General features: G+C 38.0%; 1 protein-coding gene across 2 annotated transcripts in view; it reads left to right on the top strand.

Moving 5' to 3' along the window:
- Positions 1 to 17,763, top strand: part of PRKN (parkin RBR E3 ubiquitin protein ligase) — a 732,034-nt gene that overhangs the window by 241,438 nt on the left and 472,833 nt on the right. The window lies entirely within an intron of this gene.

The following is a 17,763-nucleotide window of genomic DNA, read 5'->3' as shown; positions in this document are numbered from 1 at the left end:
TGTGAGTAACCTGACCACAGAAATCATCATGCTTAACATAATGGCTACTAAAACTATTAAAAAAACTTCTGGAGAATTTCCTAAGTAACTCATGCAGAAAATACACAATTCATGGGAGGGTCACAGAAGTGTTCCACAGCTGACTTGATCAACCTCTCACTGCCAGCTAATGATGAATGAGTGCAGTTTAGGAACAAATTAGGACCCAGCTTAATGATCCACATCTCCCAATCTGAATGAATAATGAGATAAGAGGGGTGCATTCAAATTTAAATCTGGTGAGCTATGGACAGGGTTTCAGGCTTACTCTCAGAAGCAAGGCAATGGTGTGAATTTTTTAATGCTACTCCTTATTTATTTTTTCGCTACTGTGCATGGTATGTATAAGGCTTTAATAGTTGTGCTGAACTTTACAGAGTAGTTTATACATGTGTAAAGCTTTCTGAAATTTGTCAAGTGGTGTGTTTTTCCACAGATGGCAAAGTCTTTGAAGCCAAGAACAAACCAATAGGTATCTTCTGTTGCAGCAAATATTGTCATTGCACAATGACAACTGTTACTTATATCGCATTTATAATGTACAATGTGTGTTTGTCCATGAGAAAATCAGAGGTTTGAAAGTCATTAACAGGCTGAAAAAAGTATGAAAACTGATCTAAATAATCTCTGCATCAAAGATTTCCATGTTTCCTGTCTTTGCAGACAAAAGTAATAGAAATGGGTTTTTTTTCTTTTTTTCTGTCTACAAATAACACCTTGAGTGATTTCTAATGAATATGTGAAAAAATCTCAGCAGAGGACTATCATCCTACCTTCCTCCCACCTACTTTACAATCTGTCCAATATCTGGGACAAAGTGTGTTGATAAACAAGGTGTAAGCAAATAAACTATGTTCCACAATGGCTGCATATCAGTAAATACAGGTATAGGGTGAAGGGATTTTGGCCTAAGAAACAGTGAATCTGGAAAACTAAGAGTTTGTATGGCTCACCAGCTGAATATGAGAATGTGTAATGATGCCAGGTCCAAGAAAGCTAATATGATCTTTGGAAGTAGAAACAGAAAACACTGAGTGGAATAGAGAGTATGGTTGTTCTCTGCTTTTGACACTTCCATAACTAAAACTGGAATGTAACACACCTTTTTGATGTTGAAACTTCAGGAAAGCAGCTGAAAATATTAGAAGGTTCAGGAGAAGAGTCAAAAGAATCCTACAAAAGCGCAGCTTATATATGTTGGTATAATCTTGTGGCATCCATGGGAGTGGAAATTTGATAACAGGAGAGTCTTAGGTCTCACACGCTATTTTGGGATTTAAGCTTTCATTATCTAGAAACTGAAAGCCAGCAAATATAAATACCACACATATTTTAACTTGCCAGCAAATCAACCACTGACACAAGTTATCCTGGCTTATAATGAATTTTTTGTATTTGGCAATTTGAATATTAGAACATTCAATCTAGGACTTCTTTTTTCTGAAACATATGTCCAGCAGCAGGGATCGGACTTGAACCTAGAAGTAATATGGACTGTGGCAGGCAGGAGGTCAGACTACAGAATCACATTGCTTCCTTCTCTAAATGTATTTATTAATATCAGCTACTCATGTCAAGCAAATTTGTAATTTCAAAAAAATACCAAGTAAGTTTGACAGCCTCTGTTTTCTGTAAGCTGATTTTAATGTTATTATCTATTTAAGTCCCTGTTTAATCCATTATCTGTTGTCTGAAATGATTTGTCTGAAGTGATCATTCCCCTGTACTCGGTGCTGCTGAGGCTGCACCTTGAATCCTGTGTTCAGTTTTGGGCTCCTTACTATGAGAAAGTCATTGAGGCACTGGAGAGAGTTCAGAGAAGGGCAACAAAGCTGGTGAGGGGTCTGGAGCACAAGTCTTAGGAGGAGCAGCTGAGGGAACCAGGGCTGTTTAGCCTGGAGAAAAGGAGGCTGAGGGGAGAGTTTATCGCTGTCTGCGACTACCTGAAAGGAGGTTGTGGCATGGAGGGTGTTGGTCTCTTCTCCCAAGCAGCAAGTGATAGGATGAGAGGAAATGGTCTCCTGTTGTGCCAGGGGAGCTTTAGATTGGGTATTAGGAAAAAATTCTTCACGGAAAGAGTTGTCAGGCATTGGAACAGGCTGCCCAGGGAAGTGGTTGAGCCACCAACCCTGGAGGTGTTTAAAAGGCGTTTAGATGAGGTTCGTAGGGACATGGTTTAGTGGTGGACTTGGCAGTGCTAGGTTAACAGCTGTACTTGATGATCTTAAAGGTCTTTTCCAACCTAGATGATTCTATGGTTCTATGATTAGATATGGTCATCATTATTTAGGTCTTTTTCTTTACAACTTTTAAATAGTGCTTATGTGGCCTGTTCCCTAGAATATCCCGGTGTTCTTTAGCTAGCCTTTTAAAAATGCTTGCATGCAAGTTGTCTCTGTTTTCTTGTCTTTCCATGTTCCTCTTTTCACAGTAGAGTAAATACTGGTATGTATTGACTTAGGTGTGCCAAACTGTAAATTCTAGCAAAAAGAGAGACTGATTCTTTTTCACCTACTTAGGAAATGCTGTACCAAAACTTAATGCATGTTAAAACCTCCTGTCCTTGCACGTAACACAAATATGAGTTAGGGCAGGAAAAGATGTCATTAGCAAAAACCTCAGTATTGCCGGTGCTGAAAAGCATGAAGTGATGAGCTAGTTCCCAGTGTATGTAAGTCTGATATGTGAAAGACACAGGCAAAAACTTTTAGAAGGGAAAGCCACATTTTAAGGGTTTAGGTAGTCAGAATTGTGCAGACTTCCAAGAGAAGCTCTGACCAAAAAAAAAAAACCAACCAGTTTTACTGGGGATATTGCTGACATGGTATGGATACTTTTTGAATGGTATTCTCTTGATTGTGTGTTAAAAATTTCCTGTGCTCTGTAATTGATGTTACATTTTATTATGATTTGTTAATTAAAAAGCCTAAAAGGATAAGAATTTTTGTGTTGTAATCAGTACAGAAGTGTTTTAAAATTACTTCACAGTTTTATAAAATTTATTATGTCAAATTAGTTCCAAATAGAGCAATGGTATGGTGTCCATCTCTACCTCCACATCTTAATATGGTGGTACTCCTATCCAGTACCAAGCTGAGTCCAGCTTCAGCTTTTTCTTATCCCTTTTTGAGAATGAGATCAAATTTGAGCACTGATTCATCCAAAATTGCCTCCAGCGCTGCAAGAACATCTCTACTGATACTTTGAGACATGAAGCTCTGTAAGTGTTCAGCAACTGCCCCAGACACAACTAATACAACAATGAACTTATTTTCTCATGACCTAATTTTGCTTCACTGTGTCACAAAACTAAATATCTGAGAATTTACTCTTCCCTTAGAAAAGGGAAAAGGAGTCTTAAAATGTCTCTCCTGACATTTAGCTGCATTTTTACGTGGGAAATTAATCAGTATAAAGATTTTTTTTCCCTTAGCATCTGTACAAATCATTTGTGGATTAATTAAAACATAAATTAATTAATTAATGAAAGGTACTTTAGGTCTACCGTATTGTAAATCAATATTTTGTGGAGGGGAAATCAGTATTCTGTGTAATTTGTATTTAGTAATTAGGTCTTTTCTTCACAGAGTTATCAAAATTTTGTTCTAACAACAAATGATCAGAGTGCTTACACTGACCTGTGTTAAATTTTCTGAGATATTAGTACACCATTTAATGGTGGTTACGTGGTTCTAATAGTAGTTCTTTTGACAGACATTAATTTGAATAAGATTCTTATTGCTGTACAAGAAAAAATAATAAATTACTTAATATGCAACCAATATATTGTTTCAGTAGACACATTCAAGTAACTAGTTAGATTACTATGGTATTTTTGGATTTGGTGAACTGACAATTTACTTTTGTATTAGGATTAAACCACTTTTAGTGTAAATGTGAATGCATTATGTAGCACAGTTTCATTTAGTCTACATTTGATTTAGAGTGTTTAAAATGCATTATTTTATGAACTTTTAAATATGAAATGCAAAATCAATCTGAGGATCAATCTACATCCAGAAAAAGGAAGGAACTAATTTATTTTTTTAGAAAAAGAGAATAAAGTACCAACTCAGCAATAATATACTGGTCCTGATTTCGGCAAATACTTTCTGGGAAGCCTGGTTGCACTTTTCTGTGCAGTGCACTGTTTTAAACTTTAAAAAACCTGCAAAATTTCTGCATTAACAACTCATCTTGTGCTGATGGTTATTTCCTATACATTGCTAATCATTATCACTCTGCATTCATTATTTAAACAAAGCTGTTAGGCTTTAGCTGTTAGACCTTTCATCCTAACTTTTTGGTGAGTTTATAGTACCACAGAGCTGATGCCATATACGTTACACTGATGCCTTATAGTCACAGAAATCAAGCTGATAAGGCCTGAGAGCTCTTTGACAAGAGAAACTGGAACAAAAGCAGACTTGTCTTCCTTCCACTCCATCTTTCCTTTTCTTGTTTGATATTTTTATACTACTTGGCCCCATCCCGAAAAGGAATGTACTCCATGCCCCTTACTGCTTACCTTGATTTTGGTTTTGCCAGCTGCCTTTCATGGGTATTCCATACCTGCAAGATGCTCTGCACATTTCACAGAATCACAGAATGTTAGGGATTGGAAGTGACCTCAAAAGATCATCTAGTCCAATCCCCCTGCCAGAGCAGGAACACCTAGGTGAGGTTACACAGGAAGGCGTCCAGGCGGGTTTTGAATGTCTCCAGAGAAGGAGACTCCACAACCTCCCTGGGCAGCCTGTTCCAGTGTCTGTCACCCTCACTGAGAAGAAGTTTCTTCTCAAATTTAAGTGGAACCTCTTGCAGTCCCTTGTGGTTGTTTAGTTTTGTTTTACAACCTTTTCTTTTTACAACCTTTTCTTACCTGGATGCCTCCTGTGTGCAACTCCACACATCTTTGTCCCTTTGGTGTGATCGCATTGCTCACACACTTAATGGAAAGTGCTTACGCATTGTGCCCAACTAGGTCATTGCAGTGTCACAATATGCCTTTCAGACATAACCATATTTTAAGTATTCTCATCTGAGGTCTGAAAATCCAGGTGTGTACTAAGAGAAGATTGTGACCATAGCATTTGTATATGGTATAGTGAGATTACCTTTAATTTGAAATCAATCCTGCTGAGTATTTCCTATGTGTTGAATGAGAACTTCTTTAAAGTTTTGTATGAGTTTTCAAGCTTATTAGTATATTTTGTATTGCAGTTGTTCTTAAACTGTTATCCAAGTTTGAAGCTCTGAGACCCAGGAGGGTATTGATGACCCATTGAGATAATGATCACAGTGCTCTAGCTCCACTTACTTGTTTTCAACTTCTAAAATATATTGCAATTGTGTCAGTATACGTTAAATTATCCCTCTTGAATAGTTGCTGGAGCTTCTTGGATTATGCTGTATAAGTATGTTTGGAGGTAGGGGAAGGCATGTCTGTGAAACAAAGCTTCCCATTGAAAGTTATTCATAATATGATAATGTTTCTGAAACAAGACTTCTGGTTTTTGATGCACAGCATAAAAGGGGTTTTCTGGATACAAGTCACATCTCAGTCACAAAAGAGCTATTATACAAGATCAAACCAATTGTCTATCTAAATCTAGTTCTCTTCTTCTTTTAATACTTACCTGTTCTGTATCCAATACTTCAAAAGAAAGAAAACATTCATATTATATAATGCTATATTTCGAGAGGGAGTATTCTTTTTTTCGAAGTAGTCACCTCTGTCTGGTTATCCTTCATGTCTGCTATCTGGGTAAGTTGACAAGAATGACAATGGCATTCTCTAATCTGACCTACATTGAAATCGCACTTCCTAAACAGTTTCCTGTGTCAGTTCAAGGGTTAATTAGAAAAGAGGAGGAGAGTTTTCAGCCCACCAGTTAACTGTTCCTAATTCTGTCAAAATTTCTTTTGAAATAGTTAAGCTTAAGAAAAATATTCTGGTTACTCCGCTTCCAGTAGGGTTCTGAAAATTTGTCATTACAATGTCCTTGGAAGTTTGCTCTTATGTATATTGTATCTTCTGTTAGGGTTATTAACCCCTGGTAACTCACTGCTGCAATACTTCCAAGTTCTATATATAAAAATTGATATCCCCTCTTCACCTTCCAGCAACAGCAAGAAGTGATTTTATAAGACATTAGCATAATGGAACCTTTTCAATAAAATGATAAATTGAGCCCATTTCAGAAAACAGAGCACACACTTGGTAATTTATTGCAGGCAGTGCCATGCTGGAGACCTCATTCGTATCATATGCTTTTAACACTGATGAGAATGGTGCCATTTCCCCACACCTTGCATGTCCGTGAAATTCATTTGAGAGGAGAAATGTCCTTTTCTAATAGAGCCAAAAGCACTTCTGGGAACGCTCATCTATACATGACATAATTATCTCTCATGAACGTGTCTAATTACTTTATTGTTTTTAAAGGCCCTTTCATGTTATTTGAAGCCAGTAACAGTTGCTGACTCCCCTGTGTCAAGGGGTGGGGTGGGAACACTGTTGTGTCCTTGGAACGTATTTTGATTGTTCATGGGTGACAGCATGGATGGGCTTTCTTCTGCTAATGCATCACTTGCATCTTTATGCCACCAGTTGGAGGTGGCATTTGTAGGTGGAAAATGTTCTATGTTGGTTAAACAAATCTATACATGTTAGATTTTCCAAAACAATTGTTGGCATGAATTAATTACTGATGCCACAGGGAATAAGAGGAAAGTAACACTTAGGAAACACCACTTATATGTAGAAACCCAATAAAAGAGATGATAGGGTGATTCTTTTTTAACAGAAAGAGTCCGATTATGGGGCACAAACAAGAAGAATGCTTTGTTTAAAGTTCATTAAAAAACAGTAGTGCCCAGTAGTGTGCAGCTTAGTGCTTGCACTACATGGCCTCTTCTGTGGACTCTTACCACTAGAAATAAGAGAAATTGTCTTTGCTCGAATCACGTGCTCGAGATTCGTTAATGTCATTGGGAGTTCTCTACATACAGCAAGGACATTGGGAGAAGAGACCTATTAGAAAGACTTGATGTACAGAAAATAATTACATGCAACAGATAATAAATTCAGTTGATATTAGAAGATAAAAAATGGCCATACGAAACACATCCTGCTCCCTATAAAGACAAATAGGTTTAATGGGACTGAATTTGAACTTCTGTGAAAGGTAGAGATCATTGCATTTGGCAAGGGAAGACATTCTCTGATTTTTTTTTTTTTTTTTTAAGAAAATAATGGTTGTGGTAGGAAAATGGACAGTCGATTTGAAAGACATAATTCATATTAACAGAAAAGCAAAATTAAAGTCAGTGCATGCACTTGCATTGCTCTGCCAAAAAGTCTTTAGAATTTTGCCATCAGCTTTGTTTCAGTGAAGGTTTCACAATTCCACAACTACCTGGGTGACTGTTGTTAGAGATGCCAAGGTAGTGGCCTCGTCAGAGGCTGCCAACAGGGGTTTCAAGCTATTTTGTTCATCTTTTGTGCCTCTGGTTTTTGTCTTTCTGTTTGCTTCTTTCTTTCTTTTAGAGAATATCTAACCATGGGAACTGAGATCCTATATCAGCTTTATGTGGATTTCCAAAAATCCTTCAGTGTAGGTTTTTTTTTTTTTTTCCCGGTTCTGAAGTACATTGAACCTTTTGCTTAAAACCTGCTCATCCTTGCACATTCTTCATGAGGCAAAACCACCTATGTTATGCCCAGTAACTAAGATTTTTTTTCCAGTTGGAACAGAATAAAGATGCACCCTGTGCAAACCATCATTGTCCTATGTAATTATTAAATATTTGCTACAGGCTTCTGGAATGACAATGCTCTGTGGGATCTGTTAGCACTGGGCAGAAAGCTGAATTTAGGATAACAGCATTTGTGATCAAATTATGAAACTGACAGGAAAAAGAAAAATTTCTTCCTTGATCTGCCTTTAACTTATGAGACAGAATGATACAGTGACCTCCAGGTGAAGCTGTCTGGAATATTTCTGAGCTACAGCATCATTTCTTTGTACAACTACTGTGTCAGAGTCACATTTTCTGTAGTGAGGTATCAAGGGTCTGGAAGTTCCTATTTAATGGTTAAGCTCAAAATTCAAAACAATCATTTTTGAATGCTAGTTCAAAAACCCATGTATCTTTGTATTCACTGATACACCTGAAACTGTATCTTACAAGCTTATCTGTACTGTTGGCATCTGCATGGGGTCTTTGACCTTGAGAACATGTCAACTTCTGATTTAGCAGTTATATCCATCTTCTGCCATAACCAGTATTTGCAGATGAATGCTTCAGATTTAGTTTTGACAGTCTGTCTACCTGTAATGATTTCTCATTTCTGGAGTAGAATATCTGTAACTAAACTTCCACTTAAAATGCAAGCCCTTCTGGCATATTTTATATATATATATATGTTCATGTATTTTAACTATCCTCCCACTCAGGAAAACAAAGATTAAAAAAACAAAGGTAACTGCCGCATCCTGGGGCAAAGTGGCCTAGGGTACTCTGAGAGACCCAATGTTTGCTGAGCATCAGCACTCTCTTCCCAGTCTTCCATGATGCCCTACTAGTGCAAACGTCAGTTCTGTGGCTCTTGACATTAACCTGTCAAAAGAGAAGAATAGAGAAAAAGAAAGAAAAATATGGATGTGGGGATGTGAACTTGAGGTGCAGGGGAGGAGGATCTGCAGGGCATTGTGCTCCAGGTTGAGCCTTTGCACCATACATAGTATACATCGATGTTCAGCTTCATGCAACATTGCACAACTTACCTAGGATTTTATTAATATGATAAATGCTGGTATCCTGGTTTCCACTGCTGGCTGACCTCAGTTTATTGCATAGTTGCTATGAAGCTCATTCAACCAAAGTTGTAAAACAGATCACAATCACTTAAGCAACAAAAGTACTTGGAGCCCTCATCCCTCCTTTTGTTCTCCTTAGCTTTGTCACACAATAAGTACTCAGTATATATTACTGGAAGAAAACTCTAACTGGTAACAATCAGTTGGTTTCTGGTTTAAAGCTATACAACTTGGCAACTGAGTTTTTATTGACTGCAACTCTTCTTAGCCTCCATGAATTATTTTTGAAGTAGCTGAATCAAATACCAATAGTGTTTTAAATGAAGTCTGAATGGTAGATATGGCCAGATTAAGACCTTCGTTAACAGTATTGGAGACTTTCTCTAGCCAGATTTGAGTTCTCTTGACAAGAATGTTGTGCTTATGCTAATAATAATAATGAAATAAACAGCTAAGTCTCCACTGTCTTCAACTGCGGAAGGGCAAGATATAAATTCAAGATTTGATGCAGATTAATGATTATGGATATTGTACTTTTATACCTCTTGTTTCCTAATTTGAGGTGAATAGCAATAGGTCTTCTTATCCTGGTTTCTAAACCACAGAAAATTGTCCACAGTGATTTTGAACTTGATAGGCACATAATGATGGCCATAGCTGACCTAATATTTGACTCATCTTGAGGAATATCTTCCTTCTAACTTTAACAATTGGGAAATATTTTGGATGAAGATGCAAAAAAAAATCTGTTTCAAACAGGATTGTTACCTGTCTTGTCTCCTAATCTGTAAGAGAGATTTTTCAGGTACACTAAATTTAGCAGTATAGATGTGAACAAATACATTTTATTTCTGCCATCCAGGCACAAATTTCTGTGTTTGGCCAGCAATAAGTAGATAAATAGTACATCTTCATTAAATACTGCCATCTGTAACAATAGCTTTCATTCTGCTATTTCTCCTTGATCTCTTCTGTATTTCATTTTACTATTCCAGTGGCTGGCAGCCACTGGTTCAGGATCACACTAACAGGGAGTAAGTAACAACCAGTTGCTAAAGCTCTGTCCTGTACCTGGTGTGTCAAGGAGTGGAGTCTCAACAGTTCATGTGGCAGGAATGCTAACATGGGGCAGAGAGTGGTTACCTAAACTGACAGGTTGAAGAATGGTAGTAGAACTTGGTTTGAATTAATTTTCTTGAGAAGAGAATTGCTATGCACTTTACTCTCTAAAATGCAATGAACATTTAATACTAATATCACATTTAAAGATGCTGTACATGTAATATCAAAAATATCTAATGATTGATGAATCAGAGAACATACTGACAGATGAACAACATGGTATATAGATAATTCTCACTTGATCATAGGTTTGCATTAAGGGAAAAAGGGATAATCAAGGAATTACTATGACAGATATCTATTAGTTATAGTCTTACAAACTGCATTTTGAGCTAAGTATTTAAACATCAGCTTATATTTTTTCTTATAGATAAGCCATTGTATTCCTTCTGGATAATAAAGCGTATTTTCCTGTTGTTTATGCAGATGATCAAGGTAACAGGTTTTCTGCCTGGAGACCCCCCCAAAGGGTCTCCCCAAAGTGCAGTGTGGAATCGTTATGAGCTGAAGCTCAAAGGTCTCATAGGCAGAATCATTCACTTTGGCAAGGAAGGGAGCTGACTAGATGGTAGGTACCATCACCTCACTGTGGTAAATTTTCGGATGTGCTGAGACAACTGTAAGAGTTGCAAGGGTAGGACTAGTCTGTGTCACTGTTTCAGGGGCTGCAATTATTATTTCCATGCTTCTTATCAAATAACAGACATAGATGCTCAGCAGCCTGTACATGTAAATGTGTCAGTGAGAATTACTATGATTCCATTTTCTGTGCATTTAACTTTAATGCAATGAATCTTGCTGCCTCTCAGCGAACCTGTGGAGTGGGAATTCTGTTAGTTAATGCAGGGCTAGAGGGGTTTTGAGGTTCAAGGTCTTAAGGCTCAATTAGAAGTGCACTCTGTCTCTCTCTTTATCTGCATGCCTTTCCTTCTTTTCCTGAAATACTTGGGTTTGTGTTTTCCTTCCTCCGCGGGAGGAAGTTAGGTCTTTGCGTATGTAAAAAGTGAACACTCTACTACATGTTACTTTAAATAGGTACTGTTTACTGCCCATTGCTTAAATACTGTGGCCTGGTTCTAATAGCCTGGAAGGCCTGCATCCCTTCTTCCCAAACCTTTTTGCTAGATGGTTTAAAGAGATAAAGAAACCTCTTGACTTAGGTTTATATTTTCAAAACTGTCTTCTAAAAGCCAAAGGGTGTTGCCGCATATCCAACATTTCACATTAGAGCATCTATGAAAACAGTATGTGAAATTCTAAGTTGACTTTTTACTTAAAATCCATTCCCACTCTTCACAACTTTGTCCTGGTACTGCATTATATGAAAAGTGATGCAATGACCATAGCATTATATTGTGGCAACACAGCATGGTAACGTGCCATTTTTGCACAATGATTTCCATTTCTCTAGAGAAGTCTTGAAGAGAGAGGTTGTCAACTAATATAAATCTTGTCATTTATTTAGAGGTAGCTAGGGATCTTCCTCAAAATACTACTTTTAATGAAATAATAAGTTACCTATGTCATTAAATAGCGAGTTTTGGAAACTAAATAGTTCACATTTGAAGGGTTGGTACTGGTGTTTTCTGTAGTGAAAAATGTTGTATCAACTGAGTTATAGATACATCTTTCCCAAGCTGTTTTCCTGCTCCCTGTTGTTTCTAAGAGAAGTAAATAATCTTTAAGATTCGAGTTCTGTGGGAGTTTCAGAGTGAAGAACCTGATATGCAGGGCATTGAGAATGAAAAGGCATACCACAGATCAATCGAAAAGGTAGCTCCTGTGGTACACCGTTATTGTGTAACAGTTTGTACCACGCTGAAATATTTGTTAGAATAAAAACACTGGCAAGTTATTTGGTACATTAATGGACAGTCCTGTTTTCACTAGTCATTTATTTTTCTGCTGGAATAATGATGTAGTGCTTGTTAAGGAAAAGGGAAGAACATGCAAGGTTAGCTGTAGTCGTGAGTCAGATAAGCAGTTACTTGTCATTTTTCTTTATTGAAATGCACAATGGTTATATACAGCATAACTAAAAAAGAATATCTTTGACTTGGAGAGCTCTCTTGCCTTGAGTAGAGCACCAGTTAGAAACAGAAATAGTATGTTAACATTTTGGTAGGTGGCAGGATCAATAGCCCAGCTGAAGTGCATCTATACGAATTCACTCAGCATGGGCAACAAACAGGAGGAGCTAAGGAGAATCTCCACCCTCTGGTGGATGCAGGGGGAAGCAGAGTGACAGAGGATGAGGGAAAGGCTGAGGTGCTAAATGCCTTCTCTGCCTTAATCTTTAAAAGTAAGACCAGTTGTGCTCCAGGTACCTAACCCCCTGAGCCGGCAGACAGGGATGGGGTGCAGAATGAAGCCCAATAATCCAAGGGGAAATGTTTAGTGACCTGCTACACCACTTGGACACCCGCAAGTCTATGGGGCCAGATGGGATCCATCCAAGTGTACTGAAGGAGCTGGTGGAGATGATCATGAAGCCACTTTTAATCATTTATCAGCAATCCTGGATAACTGGAGAGGTCCCAGTTGGCTGCAGTTTGCCAAAGGTGATGCTCATCTACAAGAAGGGCCGGAAGGATGATCTAGGGAATTACAGGCCTGTCAGTCTGACCTTGGTGCTGGGGAAGGTCATGGAACTGATCATCCTGAGTGCCATCACATGGCACATACTAGACAATCAAGCAATCAGGCCCAGTCAGCATGGGTTTATGAAAGGCAGTTCCTGCTAGACCAACCTGATCTCTTTCTATGACAAGGTGGCTTGCTTAGTGGATGAGGGAAAGGCTTTGAATGTTGTGTACTTAGATTTCATTAAAGCCTTTGACACCATATCCCACAGCATTCTCCTGGAGAAACTGGCAGCTCATGGCCTGGATGGGTGTACTCTTCGATGGATAAAGAACTGGCTGGAGGGCCGGACCCAAAGAGTTGTGGTGAACGGAGCCAAATCCAGTTGGTAGCCGGTCAGGAGTGGTGTTCCCCAGGACTCAGTAGTGGGGCCAGTTCTGTTTAATCTCTTTGTTACTGATCTGGATGAAGGGATTAAGTGCACTCTTAGTAAGTTTGCAGATGACACCAAATTGGGTGGGAGTGTTGATCTGCTGGAGAGTAGGAGGGCCATACAGAGTGATCTGGACCAGCTGGATCAATGGGTTAAGGACAACTGGATGAGGTTCAGCAAGGCCAAGTGCCGGGTCCTGCGCTTGGGTCACAACAACCCCAGGCAGCGCTACAGGAAGAGTGGCTGGAAAGCTGCCTGGCAGAAAGGGATCTGGGAGTGTTGATTGACAGATGGCTGAACACGAGCCAGCAGTGTGCCCGGGTGGCCAAAAAGGCCAACAGCATCCTGGCTTGTATTAGGAATAGTGTGGCCAGCAGGATTAAGGAAGTTATAACACAGTTTTAAGGAACAGAAACAACATTGGCAGAACTCATTTTTAAAAAAAAATCCAGTTGCATTCCAAATCATTTTATAGCTTTAGCTTTAAGTTTTGAATCATTTGATTTATAATGTATAATTTATACAATGATCTTCTGTCCCGTCCCAACAGGTGGGATGAGGGATGAGTTAACTCTGAACATGACACGCGCCCTGACTCAACAGTTGAGATCAGGTGTGAGTTAACTCTGGGTAATTCTGCGCGGCAATGCGAAGTGAATGACAGACAATCACTCTGGGGGTCCAATTATGAATTTACTAAAAGCACATGGTGGTATACAAATTACAGCGATTAGTGACTTGGCAAAAGTATGTTATAGTAACATAAAACTTATCAATACACTGACAGCAAAAGCCCTTCTAAAAATGGTGGATTGGCAACAATTAGTAACTGTAATGCAAAACTTAACAAGACTTTAGCAGCAGAACTTAGAATGATATTACTTTTATATGTTCAAGAAAAAGGAGAGAGAGAGAAGGAAAACTGAGATATCAGAAAGAGAAAGGGAGAGAGAGAGAGAGAGAGAGAAAGATATCACCACTCCACAGGTACATCGGTCCTGCGACGACCTCTGGAGGGGGTGATGCGTTGAAGATTTACACGCCACCAACCCGTATCATACATGAGGTTTTTTATAACCCAGTTCACTTACATGCGAGATAGGAGAGGGCGGTTCATCTCCTCCCTCTGCTCGCTCTTCATGCTAATTAGGAAGACTCTTCTGGAAATGGGTCTGGGGTCTTCAAACTAGGGGAAAGTTCACAGTACTGACCAGAAGTGAGTTGTTTTGCCCGTCAGGGGTAGCTGTTGGTTCGTGGTTTCTTCTGGTAGTTGGTTGTCTGACAGGTGGTTCATCTCTGTCATCCCAATTAGGCCATGAGGCCTTTCACAGCAACACTGTTAATTGCCCTTATCTTACAAGGTGTCTGCCTCCATGGCCATAAAACTTTGGGAAAGATAAGATGAGGCATCATCTATCTTTTCCTCCCAAAGTAACAAAAACCAGACGTTTAAGGCATAACAAGGTCCTTTGTTCTGCTAAGGATGGGGGGTGCGCTTCAAGGTTGTCACATCTTCCTTTTCCAATAGTTGATAAATGTCACTTGATAAACGTTTATTTAGTATTTTTAAAAGCTTTGTGTTAAATTTTAAACACCTCCGTTTACATGAGTGTAAATGTATGTATGCGTATGTGTCTAACCAGAGTATCTTTAATCTGCTTTTCATTTGTACACACATCTGCTGTCCACTTTGTCTGATGGTTGTCACTTAGTCTCTCATGCAAGACGTTGGTGAAGAGGAAAAAGAGAAGTTCATCTAAATTCTAGCTTGTAATATAACCTCAAAACATAAATTTCATTTATTTCCCTTTACAGAAATGTCCATTTGATCAGTTTTATAAGACATTGTCAGTCTCTAAATATAACCAAGATATTTTGCTTGCAATCATGAGTATGCAAATCTTTGCATTCATAAATTCCATGTGTACATTGTATACTTTTTTATCTATGACAAACATCTGGCCTTTACAAATAATATGGTTTGACAAATCCAGATTCTTGCTAAATGTAGAGGTTGGGAGTTTGGATTATTTTGAGATTTTCAAATGTCAGAGATCTTTGTAGTCTCTGTGACTACCAATTTTTACAGTTAGCCAAAGTGTTTTACAGATGCTGATTTCTTAAAGTGGAAGGGTGTTTGTGAGAAGTAACTTGGGTTGAAGTTACTTTCCGTTATTTTTATTATAACGTTTGTGTTGAAGTATCGTATTGCTAACATGAACTTTTGGTAAGGCCACTTCCAAATAAAGTTCTTTAATTATGCTGAAATATTCTATGGCTTGATGCTAGGTATAATCTCACCTTACCTTATTTCCCTTGTAGTAAAAAAATTATTTCTATTTTGTGAAAGTAAGCTGATTGCATTCAAAATTGGAGCTCTTTAGGAGTGCAGCTATCCATATAGTCCCTATATAGAATGACATACTTCTTAGCTTTCACCATAATAAGATGTACCATTATTCTTACTAAATATGTATACACTTATCAATGAGATGGATGATTAAGACAGAAGCATTTCTGGCTCAAAAAGATCTAGCTCTTTGATTTCATTTTTAATTCATCAAAGGCAGGTGAATTTATAACATTGTTTATCATGGTCTGTCAGTTCAAACCCTGACACTACTGTCATCTAGTATGCAGCAGCCCTTATGAAATCACAAACACTTTCTCACACTTTTTAAACAATACATCGTGGCATCCTCGTTGAAAATTGCCAATACTTCTGTCTGTTCTCTGTTCTAGATTCTTATTTTTCTTATTTTTTCGTAGTTCTTCTGAGATATAATAGAGCAATTTAGTTTTATATATCCTCTCAGGTAGAATATTCCTTTCCCTCATCATTCTTTCTTTATTGTGTGCCTTTTCTTCAGAGTTAAAACATAAGTGATTTCTTCATTGTTAATTTCCTTTACTATTTTTATAACTCTTTGATCAAGTCTCTGGCTCTCATCTCCAACACTCAGCTTCTCTGCTTATGCAAAATATGTCTTTGATAGTATGCCTGTTACTCTGTCATCTTGTTCAAAACCAGGAAAGCACAGTGCTGCTGTCTGATTCGTTTTCTATGTTATGGTAGGAGCTGGTTTGACTGGCAACTTCCTGTGTTTATTCTACTCCTGCTATTGCTACTGTCCCTAAATTTTTCCTACATCCATACCCATCTCTGACATTTTCTGCCCTCTGTTTTCCCTGGCAGTATCTCTTCACATGTGTGACTTCAATATTTTAATTTGGTTCAGTTAATATAATTATTTTTAAAAGATTTTTATCTGCATGTTTTACCTGTGCAATGTTTTTTCCCCACTAGGATTCAATTCTGTGTCTTCTGTTTCCCTTTCTTCTGCTGTTGCCATTTCCCTACTATCATTGGTTTCATTTTAAAAATTTGTGGAAAATGAGTCGAAACTGAATGTTCAGTTGAATTAATTTATTGCAAATCTGAAAGGGAATCTACAGTAATGAAAAATTTAGTATAGCTAATGAATATCGGTGTTTAACTGCCCTGGACCTGATTGGCCCACAGTCTGTACCAGCTGACCCCAGGTAGAGACCATTAACATTTTCCTACCTGTGTGGGGTCTATGGAACTGTGGATGAGACAGGAATTTCTCAAATCTTCCCAGAGTTCCGAAGTTTTTCTCATTTCTGCTGAGAATAGACATAGAGCAGTGGAGTCGTCAATTCGTATAAATGTATGAAACTTAAAGTGTTAATTCCCATATTTTCTAACTATTGCTGTGGCATCTAACATTTTTCAGTGATGCTTTTGAACCTGAGAAGGTGCATGTGGAATACTCAGCTGTTGCAAAATTTCTTAAGTTCTGTCTGCTCGATCATTCAAACTAGGCATTACTACCAGCCGATTTCATAGATGTTTCTATATGTTGAGTAGAGTCTCTTTGAAAATACCTCTGAATATCAAAAAAGTATGCAAAATAATAATATTTCTTTATAAAAGTAGTCTTTAGAAAAGTAAAGCAAAAAAAAAAGCTAGACATTACTCTTTTGAATGCACAAGAGATCAGAACTGATAAAAAGACTGAAACCATTAGCAAAAGAAAATGAAGAACATTTTTTAAACAACATTGACATAGAAGTTATGATCATTTTGTAATCAACATGGAGACACTAAATACTCTAAAGAATACTACCGCGAGAGAAATGTTCTTCAGAAAATTAAGGTGCAGTGCAGAACACAATCAGCTTTTAAAGCTTGAGGTGACAGCTTGAAATTCAAAAACAGGCAAGGGAGTTAAAAGAAAAGGCATAAATATTTATAATCCAGTAGTTTAAACTCTTAAGACTTGTACAAAAGCCTGTTGTCATTTAATCGCTAAAGTATCTGCTACAACACAGCCAAATATCTTCAGTATTTGGGGATTTTATGGATAAAACCAAGAGCATAAATACCTATACTTGAAAAGACAAATTTGGAAGTTATTTGGTAAAGACTCAGGATTATTTGATGGGCAGGAACGTGGAACATCCCAGCAGAGGGCACGGTCAGGGTTGCATAGAAGGACTGTCTCGTGTCTTTCCCATTGCAGCTCAGAGCTTGGAATAGGTTGGACCACTGGATCTGTGATTGTGGATGCAAGCCACAGTTGTTCTGAAGGGACATGGCACACAGTGAAATGCCGTAACAGATTACTTCCATCTCTTTCTCACATGAAATATAATCAAAGATTCCTTTAGCGTAGTACCCTATGGGCAGACCATAGCTTCTGCCAGGAGCTTGTATACATCACTCTGGTAATATTT

The sequence above is a fragment of the Caloenas nicobarica genome, chromosome 3 (assembly GCF_036013445.1).
Source record: "Caloenas nicobarica isolate bCalNic1 chromosome 3, bCalNic1.hap1, whole genome shotgun sequence".
Taxonomy (NCBI): domain Eukaryota; kingdom Metazoa; phylum Chordata; class Aves; order Columbiformes; family Columbidae; genus Caloenas; species Caloenas nicobarica.
Note: the sequence above shows the minus strand (reverse complement) of the source record. Positions and strands in the feature narration are given on the sequence as shown.